The sequence below is a fragment of the Schistocerca gregaria genome, chromosome 1 (assembly GCF_023897955.1).
Source record: "Schistocerca gregaria isolate iqSchGreg1 chromosome 1, iqSchGreg1.2, whole genome shotgun sequence".
NCBI lineage: Eukaryota > Metazoa > Arthropoda > Insecta > Orthoptera > Acrididae > Schistocerca > Schistocerca gregaria.
In genome coordinates, this window is record NC_064920.1 from 317,150,360 (window position 1) to 317,171,443 (window position 21,084).

At 42.9% G+C, this 21,084-nt stretch overlaps 1 protein-coding gene across 1 annotated transcript in view; it reads right to left on the minus strand.

The window, feature by feature from the left end:
* Positions 1–20,806, minus strand: part of LOC126343410 (CDC42 small effector protein homolog) — a 165,350-nt gene extending 144,544 nt beyond the window's left edge. The window contains exon 1 of the mRNA XM_050001935.1: positions 20,622–20,806. The gene's annotated coding sequence lies outside the window, so the exon portion shown is untranslated. The remainder of the gene's footprint in view (positions 1–20,621) is intronic.
* Between the last annotated feature and the right edge of the window lie 278 nt (positions 20,807–21,084).

A 21,084-nucleotide genomic window follows, 5' to 3' on the forward strand; every position in this document is an offset into this window, starting at 1 on the left:
GGAAGACGGCACTGCGGCAGCGCACGCCAAATGGCGGCAGTGTTTGCCGGGAGACGCGGCCAGCCCGGGCCCTCTGCGGCCGTGGGCGCCGGAGCGGCTGGCAACGCGCCACCGTACACACCCGCCACCGCGTGTGCGAAAACTTTAATCGCGATGCTGACGTCAGCCCGCGCCCGCCACATAAACTCTATTCCAGGACGCAACGAGCTATCGACAGCTGCCGCACGACTGCCGGTCACGCAGGCCGGTCCCACGTTTGTTACTACCATCTTGCAGTTCCAGTGCCGTAGTGGCGCCGTGTACACCATTAACACTGCCACCCACCCCCAATACCCAAACACATCGCACCAACTTACAGCAAGCGACGGACCACTAACAGCCAAAAATTAAAGCTAATTGCTAAAGGGGGGAAAAGTCTAAAAGCACACGCGCAGATGAATCCGTATTCCTTGACTTCCAGAAGACAATCTCAATTCAACAGTGTCGGTAAGTGAGCTTATTACCAGAGCTGATTTGCGGTTGAATTCACTACTTTCAAAGAGATACAATTCATCGTTCTTACCTGGACAAAAACATGAGTAATTCTGAGAGTACTCCAAATGAGTGTGATACAACCTTTATTGTTTACAAGTTTCAATGCGTACAAGCTGTTCCATGATGGTCAATATTCAGAGAAAAGACAGGAACGATCATTCAAACCAGAAAAGTCTAGCAAACATGGGCTGTAAATCGCATGCTTGAGACCTATGCTCCGTCAAGACGGTGACACACACACACACACACACACACACACACACACACACACACACACAGACAGAGAGAGAGAGAGAGAGAGAGAGAGAGAGAGAGAGAGAGAGAGAGAGAGATTTACCGGAACAGAGTTGCTTGGCAGTAAGTGCACGAAGAAATCCAACATTTATTTCTATTTATTTATTTAAACAAATAAAAACAAATGCAGCAAAGTGAGCTTAGTGGAACAGTATCTAAGTTAAACATTTATTCCACTAACTTCTACTCCTACATGTACGTTTTTCCATTTAAAGAAACGCATATTTCTGCTTCCTGTTGTGTGGTTTAGCACAACAGCTTATTTCATGGATACCTTGTCACATTTTGTCTATTGATTCGCATATATTTTGATTTTTTACTTTATGTATCTTCTAAGTCCTTCAGGTAAACGTTTTATGGAACACTTGCTACTTTTCCCATTTTACTCCCTGAAGGTGATCAACGGATAGCTCAAACTGGTCGTGATTATAAACTTTTTCTGTGACTGAGCCTAAAAGGAGAGTGTCATACATCATCACATTCACCATAAAATTTTTGTACGAACATTTCTCTTACGGGATCCAGACCTTAAGGGCTTATATACTGATTTTCAAACTGGAAACCACGCTCGAATTAAGAAAAGAACAGCCAGAAATGTAAATGAAATCAGGCTAGACCGAAATGTAAATGGAACCAGGCTACGAAGGAGAATGTTCGCAAATCACTTGGGGAATATTCTTGAGACGCGCGGGTTTTGTAAGGCCCATACCAAAGAGCTCAAATGGCTCTGAGCTCTATGGGACTTAACATCTGAGGTCATCAGTCCCCTAGAACTTAGAACTACTTAAACCTAACTAACCTAAGGACGTCACACACATCCATGCCCGAGGCAGGATTCGAACCTGCGACCGTATCGGTCGCGCGGTTCCAGAGCGTAGCGACTACAACCGGGCGGCCACCCCGGCCGGCACCAAAGACCACTAACTGAACTTAAAGTAAGAGCTGCATGAATGGCCACGGGTTTGACTTCCCGGGAGCGTCGAGGAAATGCTGAAAATACCTGAATTGGCAACCGCTTAAACACAGAAGCAATTTATCTCGCGAAAGCATACTTACAAGCTTCAAGAAACTTGATTCAATGAAGAATCTAGTGATTCTACATCGTTCCCGTACGGACCGCGAAGACAAAAGGTATTGAAGCATTCTTCCCGAGATTGGAGTGGGACGGTACCCTGACATGGCTGCATCCTAAGTAACCTCTGCCACGCACTTCAGACTACGTCTGTAAATTATTGATACATCAAATAGATTAAAAATGAAATTCTACATTCGATATTACAGTAAAAATGTCTCGTCAAACGGCAACAGATCGTATTGCAAGCCAGAGCGTGGAGTTATTTCTACGGACGCCTACAGCTGATGTTAAACGTATAGAACTACAAGAAGATTGCGTAGGTAAAGCTCGACTGATGTGCTGAGAAATCAAGAAAGAAACCAATTCACAAGTAATTGCCTAGCAAGCCCGTAGTGAAGCATACAAATGGGCAGACTAGGAGAAAAAGCGAAAGCTACGGTAATCTCACAGGATATCTGTGACACAACAAGGAAGAGGCGTCAGACTACTCCGGTGCACAGAGAGATATTGACGTCTCGTAAGTTCTGAAGATCCCGAAATCCTTCGCCTGACGTGAAAGGCGGAGAAAGCTTTTTAAAGCAGGTGGATACCGATGCGAGGAAAAGTCGACACGCGCCTTGAATGTCACGAGATTGTCTGCGTCAGTGTGTGAGCACAGTGACATCAGCACAATGGCGAGTATGTGCTCACGCGCATTATTCCTTGCAGGCATTGTTGAATGGTCAATTTACTTTCACGTTCAGCTGTTGCCTGCATACGCGGCTGATTATCTAAACTACCGTACAATAAAACGTGTTCTCGAACATGCTGGTTCCTTCTCTCATGCGTTAAACGCGCCTGGGTTCATTCTGTCCTCGCGTTACTGTGGACGTAGGAATTGCATAGCGAATTACTCGTCATGGTTTCACTGAGTAACACATCAGACTCTTGATTAAGTAACTGACATGGAAACTGACTATTGCGACCGATCTGAGACAACACCTTTCTTCTGTGTTTCCAACTCAGTACACAACTGTTCACCAAAGGGATTGAAGTAGAACTGCCTCAGAACTGAGGCACACTTAACATTATGCAAAGGCTGATCAAGGTACTGTTGAGAATTTTCTAATGCATTATGGCAAAGTCTTCTTTAAATTGTAACGATCGTAATTCGTTCTACCACGTTGCGAATTTGGGAACTTTCTACAGCCCTTCACCTGACCATTTCTTCGTTTTATATATTGATTCGGGCGGATTTTTAATAATCTCTTTGCCAGCAACTTTTAGAATATTTTCTTCTCACAAGAAAGTTCTCTCTAGCATACATTTAACAAAAATCTGCCGAAATGCACCTTTCCTGATTGTCATTCGAATACTGATCATATTGTTAGGTATGAAACTTAGCGACTGAATTATAGCCTACTCCCTGACAACAGATTTGTACCAGGACGAAAATAGTATCCCTTCAAGCGCGATTTTGCGCATGTACAAAAATTACTCTATTTCAGCTGCTGTGTATATCCAAGCTGATGATTCGTCGTAAATAAAATCGCACATAATACCACATTGACACTGCAAATGAACAGTTTAACTCTTGCCGCGGATTAAAAGAGTGATGTAGTGACCAAGTCGCAGCTTGCGAAATAGTGCCTTGTCTGGATTACGACAGAGTCAAAAAGGCTCTGTAAACAAGCAGCAAATCAACACCGTGATCTGACGATGGTCATTGCTGACCTAAGCTGGTAGCCCCAGGATCAAAATTTTTGCGGTCACTGATGGCAAGAAGACCTTTACTCTATACTTCCTAGATCACTGTTCTAATCCGCGACCATGTCGCAGCTAGTGAAATCGTGAAACTATAGCACAACTTTCAAGATTCCTTCCAGACTAATTTCATGTATTTTATTTAATTCACAAGTTCGACATTTTAGAGAAAGCATCAATTTGAATGAAGCTTAAGAAAACAGAGAAACTATTTCAATATTGTTTAAATCAATTTTTACGGTATTTCATCTTCTATAGAGGAGTAATTCAGTTTTATTATATTTTAACTTGTTTGTGATTAATTGTAGCAGTTATATTGAAATATACAGACTTGATTTTTAAGAACTGGTGGGATCTGAAACAGTTCTTATAACTGTTTTCGACCCATTGGACCATATGTTTTTCTTAAAACAGAAATTTAAGAAATTAGCAGCCCAGTTAGGCACTGTCAAATGATTAAAAACTTCATAATACTGTGACGAATCACAGTACTTTTTGTGTCTTGACGGTGCTTATTTTCGTTGCAAGTTTTTTGTATTTTTGTTACTAGTTTAAGGAGACAGAGGCAACGTATGATTTAACCAACCGAAACTCTAAAAAGTTTGCAGTGGATTCCCCACGTTAAAGTTTTCCTTTATATTTTAAGTATGTAGGTCATTAATTTTATTATCTTGTTATTTACCTTAACATCTTTGTTGCCAACATCTTTTTAGAAGAAAATGAAAATAAAATGCTTTTTATTTTTAACTTATATTCGAAATGAGATTACCTCGTTTTTTCTTGCATTACGAAAATGACAATGAAGTCAAACAGAGAAGGAAAATAAACCAACAAACTAAGAAAGATCTTAAACGATGGAAGGTGGCCCTAAGAAAATACGACGATAAAAAGAAACCCGAAATTCCAGGGTTCAATCATCATTCTGTCCTTGGTCTCTTTCGCTTCCATTAACTCTGGCAATCATTTTGTAGGTGGAAAATACCAAATTCCACTTTTGCTTGGTTTTCACGTTAGTCATGAGGGGTGGGTACGTCAGTTCAAAGACTGGACGAAAGCAATGGTATATTAGGACCATATCTTTTCAGGGTGGGATGGTCAGGGAGGGGGCTGAAGAGACGAAGTTATCAGTCCCTCAGACCAGGGGTAGTCCATCCGGAGTTAGTGACTTCCGGCAGGAACGCGTTGTTGTAATGAAACAAACTGGAAGGACGGAGCCAGTATACAGGTCGAGAACGATGTCTGACTATTTAAGCCGTATTTGTTAAAACGGTATTCCACGTACGCTGTCAATGATTAATCACTTTCGACAGTCATTGTCAGCTATCAGTAAATGAAGATCAGCTCTACGCTGGGCACAGTCTTCCTATCCTCCTAATGCAGCTAATGTGGTCTGTGAGATGACCATGCAACGGCGTGTTTCACGGTTCCTTGTCGTTTGGTCTTGCTGCGCAAACCTCCAACACGAGTATTATAAAAAGAAGAGTCGTGTAGTTGTGAAAGTGCCTTTACGGAGAGTATTGCAACGTCCTGAAGCGGTGAAAATCCGCTTTACTCGCTAAATTCGCCGCAGAACAGTGACCTTTCCCGAGCAGTAAGGCTTCAGATCGGCACAGCGTCATCGGCTGCAGCAGCGGTTCTCTTATTGAGGTCGCCGGGACTCGGCAATTCTACTTGCTGTCGATCTGGTCAATAAATGGCGTTCTGGGTCTCGTCGTGGACCTCACAACATATTCCACCACACGCCGGCTGTGCGCCTCAGTTGAGGATGTTGTTGTTGGTCTTACGATGCAACGACTTCTGGGAAAATTACACCATAATTACTTTTCCCCAGGTAAATATTTCTGCTAAAGTATCCGCACTTTAGCCCTTGACATGGTCTGATTGTATCTACGTTGATCATTTCGGAATATCGTGGGTGATTTTCTGAGCAAAAGGCTCTTCCGAATGATGTGGGTTCGCCATCGTAATTTGCCACTATCCAGATGACTAGCAAATAGCATATTACATTTTGTGCCGGAGAAATTGTCAAAAGCAACTGTATCGTATGAAGTCGCAGAACTAAAGTTGCGGAAAAGGCTGATCGTGGTGTAACATCCTGCATCAGCATGCTTCCATCAGTCTTATACAACTATGCTCTACAGGTCACTAAGGTCCGTGGGATTAAGAGTAATTTTCATCACACCATACAGTGATTCGCCTCAATCCGTTTACTTCGGATTGTACAACTCACGTGTACTGACTCTGGAGTATATTCCCAGGATACAATGATTATACGTTGCTTCGGACTGCCCATCCGTGTAGAAGGAAATAACCTAGGGGAGGTTTAAAAGCGAACTTCCGTTCAAAAATTACGTTCCAATGTCTCATTGTAAATAATTACAAGTGCGTCAGTGATAAAATGTCGACATTAATACAAAAGGTGCCACTTAGTGCAGAAGTACTAGGGCCCATTACAAGAGCGGCGCACCGTGCAATCCCCAACTTCATTATAGGCTCGGATTCGGCACAGCACTTTGCGGTCCAAAACCTCAATATTACCTGGTATCTAAAGACGTGGAAACAGATATACAGGGTGATTTCCCCCGTTACCAACTCTAGCGAGTGATCGGTGAGAGGATACGGAAAGGTCTAATGAACTTATGCCCGCAAATGCGTGGTTCCCAAACTACAGACCATTTATTCAACCATACATTGTTACAGGGACTGCCGTCTAACACGCGCTGCATTATGCAGCCACAGTTACAGTATGTGCTGAAAATGGCTTCCAAGTGTCAACGCATGCGTGTATGCGTTCTGTCTCACACATTGGCTTCGGCCAGGCTGCATCCGAATCGTGTCAAAGGCAGCATGAATACGTTGCTCCAGTGTCTCCACATCTGGAATGGGATCTGCGTACACGATACTTTTAAGATGGCCCCATAACCAGAAATCTTATGGGTTGAGATCCGTTGAACGAGCAGGCCAATCAACTGGATTCCCTCGCCCGATCCATCGACCAGCGAAGACACGGCAGAGATGCGTCCGGGGATTGACGACGAAGTGGGCTGGAGCACCATCAAGTGGCATCCATATATTCCGTCCAATTCAATGCCACTTCTTCCACCAGAGGAGGCAAAGTCACCCGCAAGAAACACCGATAGTTCTGGCCTGTTAAGCGACGTGGAGGAAGGCTGGTCCCAAAATAAAGTCTCCCATTAATCCGGCCCACACATTCTGGCTGCACCGATTCTGACGATTTGCTGCCACTATCATGGGCGTTTCCGCATACTATCCCACAGATGACTTATGAGAGTTGAAGATGCCACTCCATTGCTGTCAACGCCCACTGCTTGAATCTACTTGCGTGTAAGTTACCTTTACTTTATTAGTCTATTTTTCACAGACAAATTAACTTTTTCTGCTATAACTAGCACTGTTTTGCTGTTTCCGAATTAGCTACTGCTAAGTTTTTTAAGATTCCGTACGAAATGTATGATCTCTCATAACTTGGGCGGGCGATATAACGAATGCAATGAATAAATATGAAAAATGTCTGTTTAGATTTAAAATTACCCCTAATTTGCAAGGTTACATATATCAAATTTTTACTTGCTGCTTCAGCAACGAGATGGCGCGTTTGTCAAACGTCTGAACAACAAATCCTAAGCAATTTTTAACAGAATTCAGGAGTCAACCTCTTTAACATGTTCATTGTGGGAAGCATGCGAGTATGAAGCCGGCCACACTTAACTGCAAGCTTGGTAAGTATGCACGTGTAACACAAACCCCTTTCGGCTCCATGCAGTCCAAGCACACTTGTGCAAGCATTAATCTGTGCTTGGAGTACTTGGAGGTCTGATGACGATTTACCCATTTTGGCCAGTTTCGCTGTTGTAAAGTGGAAAAGTGGTGTGTCAAACTGGTCAATGAAACCAAAAATTTACTGCCCCATTACGTAACTCCACGAGTTAAAGACGCAGCCAGATGATCGATTTAATTATTTTTATGTTCAATGGAGGAACTTATTGGAACCTCCCACTATTAGTAACACGCCACTGACCAGAATGCAAGTTACAATCTTAAAAGAGGCTATTAGATCACATTAGAAACTGACAACCATACTGCTGTTCCCACTATCTGCAGGGGCTATGAAACCTCTAATACATATCGACACACATATGAAATAGGCAAGTGTTCGTTTATCTAGATTCTCATCTTTCCCTCCCCAGATTAATAAATGTCGTTTCTTTCCTCCTGTAGTTGATTATGGGAGATTTTATCTTCTTAATAACGACATTCCTATATACGGCATGGTCAACACCTTTGCTAACTTTATAGTACAACGTATGCAACATCCCTCTTAGCCTTCCTGTGGTACACTTGATTTATTATACATGAATGAAAGGTAAATTTCGTTTATTCCCTGAAATTCCTCCATCAGTTTGCAAATGATCTTCACATCGCTCCACATACATATGGTGCCGCTACGAAGATTGTCTCAACACATGTTTCCTCGTACAAGCACGGAAATAATCGATGCGCACGTTGAAGCATGAGTACATGCTGGTATGCTTACACAGCTTTACATAATAGAAAAACCGATTAAATCTCAAGCAGCTTTAACAGCCAGAATGCTTGCGCGAAATTACATCTATACATGCTACGCAAGCAACTGAAGTGCACCGCAGAGGGTACTTGGCATCGTATCACATGTAAAGGCGAATACACAACTGCATCCTTGTCAAGCACATGCGCAGGTATGCTTGCCCATGCATGCTTGAGCAAGCATTACTCAGTGATTTGGTTTAATTTTGAACTTACCGTGTTAAATTACATTCCAATGTGCACTACGGGTCTACTTTCAACTGACGACGCGAAAGCACACTGCCAAAGGAACATTGCTCCAAACTTCGAAAAGTACTTATACATGACAGGAAAATGTTCTCCCAGATAATTTAACGCGTAATCACTTAAAGAAATTGTCTTCCACGGGGTTTGTATGCGAGACCTTTGCAACAACGACCCCACGCTCTGTCAACTCACCCACTAGAGATCTACAAAACAATCACCCACAGATATGGTTTTCCTGCGCTCCGAAGTTCTGGCGTTACTTCTAATTATAGTTCATGAATATTCTACTGGACGAAGGCACACAGCACGGACTAAATCGGTGTTCTTGTTGATTCTCTATCGATATACAACGTTTAGTACCGATCTGAGGGCCTGACATCTAGAAGTCTGGGTGTGAGCTGCCCTTTTTCTGTAAACAAATTGATGCATGTACTAGTATGCTTGTACTGTGTGGTGGTGCGAGAAGTTTGTGCATGCTTAAGCAAGCCAGCTTGCACAAGCGTTCGCCTAGCTAAGTAGGTAATTTGCGACAATCTTCAAGTGTGTGCCACCTCAGCAGTCCCGCGAATCAAACCGGTGTCCATTCGTCCCACTGTTCCCTATGTATGTTCAACATCCCTGGTATTCTTGTTAGGTATGGGCAATATTCTGGGACGGGGAGCATTAATTATTTGTAAGCAGTCTCCATCGTAGAGACTGCATTTTCCCAATATCCTACACGAACAGAAATCTGCCACCTGCATTACCTACGATTGGGCCTATGTCAATTTCATATCCAAAAGAACTGTTACACCCAGGAATTTATGAGCTGACTGATTCCAGTCATGAAATCCCCGATATTGTAGGCGTATGATACTAGGCTTTTTCGTTTTGTGGAGTGCACAATATTACATTCGTGTACATTCAAAGCAAGCGTCGCCCTCTGCGTCAGTTCGGTACCTTACCAAAATCTGACTGAACGTCTGTGCGGCTTCTCTCAGTCACTATTAACATCGTCTCCCAGGTCGCTTAACATACAAAAACAACAAGGGCCCCAACACTTTCCTGAGGCAGGGTCGTTGCTAGGTGTTTTGCGCACGAGGCCAGAAATTAAAAATGACGCCCTCTCTCACTACCATAGGTCTTCCTGATATCAACCCCTCCTCTCCACCACCACTATCATACAACAATGCCAATTTCCTATTATACTTTTAATAATTAAAATAAGGTGACCGCAGGTCCTCACTTTTTCGGGACAGTCCTCAATCTTCATGCATTGTCCCAACTTCCTTTAAAACTGATTGAGGGCAAGAAATATCCTCAGTTTATTATTCTTTGTCCTCAATTTTTGAAGTTTTCAAAAATAATTGAAACAGGAGAATGTGCTGAATATTTTATACTATAACTGAATATCCAGTGCAACTAAATTTGCCATGAATAATGTAACGGCTTAAAGAGGAACTAATAAAGGTACGAAACTTATGATGCGATCGAATTTTTCCTTTAATTTTGAAATTACTCTATACTACGTCATTAAATTTCTATTATAACTGAAAGTTTTAGATTGACGAGTAATTCTCATCCTTTTCAGCAACCACTTTCGTCAAAATGAGTAAAAACGTACTATATACCTGTTCCGTAAGATATTGAAAACAGTTAGGTGTTGTAATTTTTCCCCTCGCATTTTTTCTCCTTATTTGCTCAATTTTTTGGCTGTTTTATTTGAAATTAATTTTTCCGCCCTTGGCCACCCGTAAAATTTTGCCGTTCTAGGCGGCCGCCTAATCTTGTATAATGGTAAAACGACACTGCCCTGGCATACATCTGAGTCTGACTTTTCATCCAGGGTATATTGCCTCCTCTGCCAACAAATCCTCAATCTTCTCACAAATTTTGTTTGATACACCGTATAATCTTTTTCCCCCGTGAACCATGGACCTTGCCGTTGGTGGGGAGGCTTGCGTGCCTCAGCGATACAGATGGCCGTACCGTAGGTGCAACCACAACGGAGGGGTATCTGTTGAGAGGCCAGACAAACATGTGGTTCCTGAAGAGGGGCAGCAGCCTTTTCAGTAGTTGCAGGGGCAACAGTCTGGATGATTGACTGTCTGGCCATGAAACACTAACGAAAACGGCCTTGTTGTGCTGGTACTGTGAACGGCTGAAAGCAAGGGGAATATACAGCCGTAATTTTTCCCGAGGACATGCAGCTTTACTGTATGATTAAATGATTGCGTCCTCTTGGGTAAAATATTCCGGAGGTAAAATAGTCCCCCATTCGGATCTCCGGGCGGCGACTACTCAGGACGACGTCGTTATCAGGAGAAAAAACTGGCGTTCTACGGATCCGAGCGTGGAATGTCAGATCCCTTAATCTGGCAGGTAGGTTAGAAAATTTAAAAAAGGAAATGGATAGGTTAAAGTTACATATTGTGGTAATTAGTGAAGTTCGGTGGCAGGAGGAACAAGACTTTTGGTCAGGTGAATACAGGATTATAAATACAAAATCAAATAGGGGTAATACAGGAGTAGGTTTAATAATTAATAAAGTAGGAGTGCGGGTAAGCTACTACAAACAGCATAGTGAACGCATTATTGTGGCCAAGATAGATACGAAGCCCACACCTACTACAGTAGTACAAGTTTATATGCCAACTAGCTCTGCAGATGAAGAAATGTATGATCAAATAAAAGAAATTATTCAGATAGTGAAGGGAGATGACAATTTAATAGTCATGGGTGACTGGAATTCGTCAGTAGGAAAAGGGAGAGAAGGAAACATAGTAGGTGATTATGGATTGGGGATAAGAAATTAAAGAGGAAGCCGTCTGGTAGTATTTTGCACAGAGCATAACTTAATCATAGCTAACACTTGGTTCAAGAATCATAAAAGAAGATTGTATACATGGAAGAATCCTGAAGATACTGACAGGTTCCAGATAAATTATATAATGGTAAGACAGAGATTTAGGCATCAGGTTTTAAATTGTAGTACATTTCCAGGGGCAGATGTGGACTGACCACAATCTATTGACCTGTAGGTCAAAACTGAAGTAACTGCAAAAAGGTGGGAATTTAAGGACATGGGATCTGGATAAGCCGAAAGAACCAGAGGTTGTACAGAGTTTCGAGGAGAGCATAAGGGAACAATAGACAGGAATGGGGGAAAGGAACACAGTAGAAGAAGAATGGGTAGCTCTGAGGGATGAAGTAGTGAAGGCAGCAGAGGATGAAGTAGGTAAAAAGACGAGAGCTGCTAGAAATCCTTGGGTAACAGAAGAAATATTGAATTTAATTGATGAAAGGAGAAAATATAAAAATACAGTAAATGAAGCAGGCAAAAAGGAGTACAAACGTCTCAAAAATGAGATCGACAGGAAGTGCAAAATGGCTAAGCAGGTATAGCTAGAGAACAAATTAAAGGATGTAGAAGCTTATCTCACTAGGGGTTAGATAGATACTGCCTACAGGAAAATTAAAAAAACGTTTGGAGAGAAGAGAACAACGTGTATGAATATCAAGAGCTCAGATGGCAACCCAGTTCTAAGCAAAGAAGGGAAGGCAGAAAGGTGGAAGGGTTATATATAAGGTCTATGTAGAAGGGCGATGTACTTGAGGACAATATTATGGAAATGGAAGAGTATGAAGACGAAGACGAAATGGGAGATATGATACTGCGTGAAGAGTTTGACAGAGCATTAAATGACCTGAGTCGGAACAAGGCCCCCGGAGTAGACAACATTCCATTGGAACTACTGACGGCCTTGGGAGGGCCAGTCCTGACAAAACTCTACCAGCTGGTGGGCAAGATGTATGAGACAGGCGAAATACCCTCAGACTTCAAGAAGAATATAATAATTCCAATCCCAAAGAAAGCAGGTGCTGACAGATGTGAAAATTACCGAACTATCAGTTTTATAAGTCACAGCTGCAAAATACTAACGCGAAATGTTTACAGACGAATGGAAAGACTAGTAGATGCGGACCTCGGGGAGGATCAGTTTGGATTCCGTAGAAATGTTGGAACACGTGAGGCAATACTGACCTTACGACTTATCTTAGAAGAAATATTAAGAAAAGGCAAACCTACGTTTCTAGCATTTGTAGACTTAGAGAAAGCTTTTGACAATGTTAACTGGAATACTCTGTTTCAAATTCTGAAGGTAGCAGGGGTAAAATACAGGGAGCGAAAGGCTATTTACAATTTGTACAGAAACCAGATGGCAGTTATAAGATTCGATGGGCATGAAAGGGAAGCAGTGGTTGGGGAAGGAGTGAGACAGGGTTGTAGCCTCTCCCCGATGTTATTCAATCTGTATATTGAGCAAGCAGTAAAGGAAACAAAAAAATTTGGAGTAGGTATTAAAATCCATGGAGAAGAAATAAAAACTGAGGTTCGCCGATGACATTGTAATTCAAGGACTTGGAAGAGCAGTTGAACGGAATGGACAGTGTCTTGAGAGGAGGATATAAGATGAACATCAACAAAAGAAAAACGAGAATAATGGAATGTAGTCAAATTAAATCGAGTGATGCTGAGGGAATTAGTTTAGGAAATGAGACACTTAAAGTAGTGAAAGGGTTTTGCTATTTAGGAAGTAAAATAACTGATGATGGTCGAAGTAGAGAGGATATAAAATGTAGACTGGCAATGGAAAGGAAAGCGTTTCTGAAGAAGAGAAATTTGTTAACATCGAGTATTGATTTAATTGTTACGAAGTCGTTTCTGAAAGTATTTGTATGGAGTGTAGCCATGTATGGAAGTGAAACATGGACGATAACTAGTTTGGACAAGAAGAGAATAGAAGCTTTCGAAATGTGGTGCTAGAGAAGAATGCCGAAGATAAGGTGGATAGATCACGTAACTAATGAGGTATTGAATAGGATTGGGGAGAAGAGAAGTTTGTGGCACAACTTGACTAGATGAAGGGATCGGTTGGTTCGACATGTTTTGAGGCATCAAGGGATCACAAATTTAGCATTGGAGGGCATGACCTAAGATGGCCGTTATCCTACTGATGTTCAAGTACGCTTGCATGATGTGCGTTATCACGCTTGCTTGTCAAGCTTGCAGTTCGTGTGCGATCAGCTTACTTAAGACCTGGGCTTGGGAGGGGATGCGGGGTGCGGCCGCGCCAGCCAGCAGCGACGCCAAAGCATGTGGCGAGCAGCGGACAGACAGCTAGGTGCGGCGTGGCTCGCCAGGTCTGCCCGCCGTCCCCCACCGCTACGGTGTTTGATGATTCACGCCACAGCAGGCAGGCAAGCAAGCAAGCAAGCGGGCGGGCGAGCGGCCTGGCGAAAGTGGTTGTGCTCCGCCGTCTCCCATACGACTGCTGCAAGCGAGAAACTGCTCTGCTCTCTCTCAGGTCGTTCGTTACTTGTCCACTTGTCAGCACACACTCTTACGTAGCTACCTAATTGACGAAGAAAGTAGTCTGTGTTCCCGTAAACGGCGTAGGTCAAAACACTTGGGTTTGTTGCGTTAAAAAGTTTAGATTAGTGTTGTGACTGACGGGTTATCTTTAGCAAAATGTAAATACGCAACGTAGCAGGATGTTCCTTAGTTACAACTAACAACGGCCCTGGAGGACCGCACAGAAAGGAAATAGGAACAGAAGTAGGCAACCAGCCGCGGAATATACACTACGTAAAATCATGGGAAAAGTCCAGAATGAGATTTTCATACTGCAGCGGAGTGTGGCAGATTAAAACTGTGTGCCGGACCTTTACCTTTTGGGGTTCGTTGTACCTGCTTGGGGCGGACGTCGGAAGACACCCGTTTCAGTTAGTCGATCTATTAACTCAGTTTTTTAATTACAGAGGGCAGCTAACCCTCTGACCGAACACGCTTTTTTTTGCATTTTGTTCGTTGATCGTTGTGTGTGGTCGTTGCGGACGTCACATGACATCCGTTTAAGTTCGTTTGTTAATCCTTCCACTCAGTTTTTTTATTACAGAGGCCAACCGGCCCTCTGACCCAACACGCTGAGGTACCATGCCGGCAACATCTGCCAGTAGAGCAATTGCCCGCGGAAGGCAATGGTCCCGAGTTCGAGTCTCGGTCCGGCACACAGTTTTAATCTACTAAGAAGTATAATGGGGAAAAGTATACACACACCGTGCTTTGAACGTGTTCCGGATCCAGCTCAGTATTTTGTCATCTCCACACCAAAATCCTACCATCATTTATGTTTATGTTAAATTTATTTTTATCTGTGAACCTTGTCCCAGGAATTTGTATTTTTGCTTATACGCTCTCGAGCAAACGCAAGTTTTTTTCTTCTTCTCGCTGATGGTTTCCTTCAAGGCACCCTTGCTCCAGAAACTATACTATTAATATATAGCGATCAGCTCGTTCTGCTATTTCCTTTATGAAGTGATGGTTAACATGTGCGAACAATGCAGAAGCTGTCAATCTTTTTCACCATCCTTTTAAAACATTTCGTTTTCTTTGCGTCATCTTTCTGTTAAACAAGTTCTTTCGATATTATGGGTATTTCTTTCGGTTAATCTCTATATTACGGAGTGCACAGTTGCTGGTTTCTTCCAATATCAGCGATTCCAGAAAACTATTTTCCCTTTCCATATTGGGAGACAATCTGCCTTTACCCTATAGTTTTTTCCTTCTCTTTGCGGCCTGTTTTGCTGTATCACGGCATTCACCACTTATCAGAACCAACATACACGAGGTGCAGTTTGCCACCTAAGGCGAGCATTCGTTAGTCGTTTGTTTGCATTTATGGTACAGCTTCAATACTTTTCCCCTCATTGTGTGAAGGCAACTGGTACAGAATTTTCATTTCCGTTTTTCAGAAAGCTAAGTTAGTTACACCTTTTATAAATGTAGATTTGGAAGGAAATCCCACACTGTTAGTTTACCCAATAACATCTCTAGTTGCGATCTTTCCTTCTAATAAAGTTATTCTACATGAACAATGGTGCAAGAATACTTTTTCCTTGACTATATTCCAATGCCGTAACACCTTTAGGCTGAGTTGAGGACTTCCCCATCTCTTCACATTTTGTATCTGTTTTCTTGGTAGCTTTCAGATTTCTTCCATTTTCTTCGTGGTTTTTATACTTCACGGTCCGGAGCAGTAGGCTGCCCAAGCCACTAGCACTACTGTCATTCTCCATATAATTATGGTAAATTAAAAACAATATACCGATATAAGAAGTAATTAAATGCGACAGTTTCCAGCAGTTTCTCATCAATAGTGTAGTTCTACAGTACTGGCTATCTTTTCCTATGTACGCACAATATTTTCGCTCAGGGCCAACTGATAATAGCCTGTACCATTCAACAATCCTCCGTAGGTCATCTGCCTACAGTCTAAGAGCTATCGGCGATTTCCATTATATATATATATATATATATATATATATATATATATATATATATATATATATATATATATATATTGCAAATCGGTCCTATCACGCTTACTTACCGTACGCCGGAAATTACTGTTACATCTGTATTTTGTTCCTTTAAGAGTCACGTGCTGTTTCTCTCAAGCACTGGGACAGATGTTTCCCGACGCTCAATTTCTTCATGTGGCGACATCCCCTGGCCAACACCACCACCGGACCTTACAACCAGCATGTTTTTCTCATGTGGGGTCATCTGATGTGTTCAAACAGTGGCCGAGGAATTTGCCAGCCATAAAAATGCAACACAAGAGAAGACTTTACTTACTGCTCATGAAATGCTCGTCAGAGTGGTGCATAGCTTCCAAAGTCAGCTTTCAACAACGCCCTTTTAGTGGTGGTCTCCACTTGAGTGAAATTAAAAAATGAAAAATTCCCACTGAACAATTACTCGTTAATACAGTTTTATTTTGAACCAGTATCTATCTGAACTTTGCTGTATTACAGCGGCACTTCAGTCACGACGAAGAAGATCCTTATCGAGCAGCATGTGTTGGAAAACAAACAATAGCTGTGACGTGGCCATCGTATCGTGGCAGTCGGCCAAAATGGCTCAGAGCACTGTAGGACTTAACATCTGAGGTCTTAAGTCCCCTAGAACTTAGAACTACCTAAAAGTAACTAACGTAAGGACATCACACACATCCATGCCCGAGGCAGGATTCGAACCTGCGACCGTAGCGGTAGCGCGGTTCCAGACTGAAGCGCCTAGAACCGCTCGGCCACAACGGCCGGTGCAGTCGGCCACGACCGGAAGAAAACAATGACCCAGACTGCCCGTGGAAAGAGCAGCAGTGCGGGAGAATAAAACCCGTCTGTCTCTAAGGACTGCCATCCTACGTCCGCCTTCTGTGCACCCACGGAAGCAGAACTGACAAAGCTCATAGTGATAGCTGATTCTTTTTCTTGTGATGAGAGCAGCGTTCGAATCACTTTATGCATCAAGATTAGTCTCTTCACTCATTTCAAAATAAGGAAAAAACAACGCAAAACAAACTGGAATCCACAAAGCATTTGGTATTGGCCACAGTGCAATTGCTTACTGCAGTTGGCAGTGGTAGTTTAGGCCCCGACCTCTACCGGTATCTTACGCAACCATAGTTCAAAATACCCCCACCTAAAACTGCCACGATATATCGTCCGCATAACAACAGGCACACAGAAACACGTGATCGCAAACATAGCTGTTCCTGTGTATCAGGAGGCATGATACTGAATTGCACCTGGAAACCTAATTCGAAACACCTACCGAGTGAGTTGGTGCAGTGGTTAGCACACTGGACTCATTCGGGAGGAAGACGGTCCAATCCCGCGTGCGGCCCTCCTGATTTAGGATTTCCGTGATTTCCCTATATCACTTCAGGCAAATGCCGGGATGGTTCCTTTGAAAGGGCACGGCCGATTGCTTTCCCCATCCTCTCCTAATCCGAGCTTGTGATCACGTTTCTACATTACAGTAATTCAATGATTATCAACGAAGAATTACAATAAAGTGCCGTGACTGATGCATTTTCCTTTACTCTCAGTTCTCTTTATGGGGTTCCGCTGAACAGACTGTGCGCTGCAACTTGAGGTTTCTGCGCTCAATACTTGCAAAAGCGCATTCTCCCAGTCGCAGTAGAGGAAATGGCTGTGCGCCTGCAAGGTGGCTGGATGGCTGTCCTGGAGCCGGCTGTACGATCCCCCTGTAGGCCAGGTGTTGCCTCCGACCCCGGCAGCAGCCTGCCAGACCTGGGAACTGGGTCCCATTGTCAGACCCTACCCGGTTGCGCGCAGCTCCGCCACTATAAAATAACGCGTTGCCAAACGCGAACACTGCCCGCGGGAACCTGCCCACAGCAACCACAGAGCCTGAAACTTCGCAACAGACGGCTGGAAAAGGTCCATTTTGCAACGTCGTACTAATTGTACCGGTAACCCGTACCCAGCATTTCTCAAGAACAAAAGAAAAGACAAGTATTGCAGCAGATGGGCTACAGTTGAATAACGAATTGAGAAGTAAATAAGGCAAATAGGCGACTGACGCAGCGATAACTTAAATAGACGTAAAAAGTCTGACGTGCGAGGGCAAACAGTTAAGCTGACAAGGATACATTATCGTTTGGAACGATTTATTGAAAAGTGACGCATCTCACAGACCTACGCCGATAAACTGACGCAATCCTATTACGGCCATCTACTTATCTTGAATTTCGTTCGACGCAACATACCACAATATAGAAAGTTACAACTTCAGTCAGGCAAATGAGAAATCTTGCTTCAATAAAATATGGCGTTTCAGTCTTCGGTCGCTATTCTTTATTTTCAATTACCGGTTTCGGGTTAGCTGCCCATCTTCCGATCATGTATTGTAGTTACAGAGTAGCTTGTCCGTACGTAACACTTAGCTGTCGAACCGAGTGTTATGTACGGACAAGTTACTCTGTAACTACAGTACATGATCTGAATAGCCCAAAACCGGTAATTGAAAATGAATAGCGACCGAAGACAAACGCCATATTTTATTTAACGAACGATCGCGGAATTCCCATTGAGACAATCATGCCTAGTTTTGATAAATCTTGCTTCGCGCTGACAACATATTGCTTGATGTTTAACACTGTTGCTTACCGCATTTTTCTAGCTTCGATGAAGCAAATGTTAACTGGTTTCGACAAATAGGGAAACTAAATCTAATCTTTTTAAAAAAAGAACCCAGAATTCGACAAAAATTATAATACGAAACAGTGGAAAAACGATTACGGAAATCGCTCGATTACAGTAACACAAGGGATCAGCTAATAATTCAGTGCAAACTACAATAGCAAGAAAGCGATGAAATTGAGTGAAACCATTGCAGCAACTGCGCTATGCTGCCACAACCTAGCGGTCTGGACGGGCCCATGTCACGCCAACTTTATTATATGTAGACTCTTGTCAAGAACTGTCATGGCGTCGCCGTCACCGCCTTTCCATGTAGCAGGAAGTTTGAATCCAACGGAAACCATTTTTATTCCGTCAAGAATTGTCGACCCTTCAAGGGCTTTTAAAGGATCGAAAGCATGATAACCGCATGGGGAGAGACCATGGCCATAGGGCGGGTGCTCTTGTGTCACTTGAGTTGGCGTAACTTCTGCTATATGGGAACCTGTGTTAGCAGCGCCTCTTGCCCGCACCATTCAACAACGGTGGTCTTCGACAGACATGCTGCCTCAAACACATTCTCGATTCTCCGACGGACGTGTACTGGTGTTTGTCCTTCAGCAGCCACGGAAAGAACAGCAAGTTTATACTGTTTGGACGCATCATGCAATAACGTCTTCTCCGTCCACGTTTATGCTCTTACCGCACGCATGCCGAAAAGACATGAATACCACACTAATCCCTTGCCGGCCTGTCGGTGCTTATATACATGCATCAGGTCGCACTACGTTGCATATACACTGCAGCAACGCCATCAAACAAACTTCCACTTCTTAATGTGGAATGATTCTACTGCTTGAAACTGTAAGCGGACAGGGTGTCCGACTTGCTAATTTCCTCTTTCACCAGCACTGTCACTACATCCGAGAACTTTGCAAACTGCCAGCACGTTAGGCGTGCGTAGACTTTTCATACATTCAAATAAGACCATTTTTTGAAGATAGTGCTACGCTTTATCTTTTATAGAAAGAAGGCTATGATATAAACACCCCTGTAAACCGGCAAATATTATACAAAAGATCTGACAAACTTGTTTTACAATGGCTTAATGCCTTAGGGAAACGAATTTCGAACACATTTACATCGAACAACTGATGACGGTAATTCATCGTGTGTCTGTTACTCAAAACTTTTGTAGCTGTCCAACTTACGCGGCTACAGGAACAGGCAAACTGCTAAACCAATCTCGTTACCTTAGTGATTAGTGGAACCAGAGCAGCCAAGACACGTCCTCAGCTGGACGAAGACGTCGCTCTATCTATAATGGATACTAGGCAATTTTATTTTTCGCCTATAATTCTAAAGTACGAATCTGTGTCGTGCTCTCAAGGTCTTCGGCTTCATCGAGGGCAATCTTCAATTAGAAACGAGATTTTTTTTCGCTGTTGCTTCGCTTCTCCATCCCCGTATCCCGTGATGACGGTCATGTTGAACCATTTACCGGCCCGTGACCAGCGTCACTAAACTGTAGCAATGCTTGCGGTGTCCACACTAAATAGCTTGTATGCTGTGACAAAATTTCTTGTTACTATTTCATCCACACCGGAATACTGTGATATTAGAAAAATATTTACATAAATTCGTTCCCGTGTCAGCTTGAGATCTGAATAAACTGAATGTAATTTAGTTTATAAGACTTCTTAAAATTCGCTTCGTTTCGATTCACTTTCACATCTACGAAACGAAGTCTGAAGCTAGGGCGTCGATGTGTAAGTACACTACACATTAAAAATTTACAATGGATTTCACAGAGCTTGAGCGACATTTCGGACAACTGTCTATATATATTAGCGTTTGAAATATCTATATGGGCAGATAACGTACCGTACGTTTGCGACAATAACATTGCCACAGTTTCTAGCATTTCTACAAAAGACACTGCGCCTTCAAGGCGGAGCCGTTGACAAGCTCTACAGAAGATTCAAACTTCCTGCTCACGCATGGTGATCATTTTAAGGAACAAATCTTCGTATTATTTACACAAACATAAGTATTTTACTGGAAAAGAACAAGTATGTTCACTCTACAGCGCAATCGTTTGAATACTGACCAGCAGATCCGGTTCCTGACCATCTTCCTGTACACTCCTGATGAGACGGTAGCTTCCGAAACCCGCTCTACACAGAACCTCCCGCCACGACGGCACTGCCACAACTGAAGCAAAGAGCAGGCCCCTAGCTGCTGGCGGCTAAGGCCGCCACGGCCATCGCGCATGCGCAGTGCGCGCGCAACAATAGCGTGCTGCGTCTTGTGCCGGCTCATACTTGATACTGTTGAGGCAAAACTGGCGTGCATCGCAAGAAGATTGACAGGCGTTATCTGTGACTGTCTAGAAGATGTGGTGTAACGTACATCACTTCGAATATTTCATTTATTTTTAATCAAAGACAAAAGATTTAGAATAAATGCAGGGAACGTACACTCTTTCATATTCAAAATTTTTTTACCCATTTTCCAGTAGTATATTTATGGTATTGTGAAGTGCACAACGACGTCAATCGTTTTTCAATAAT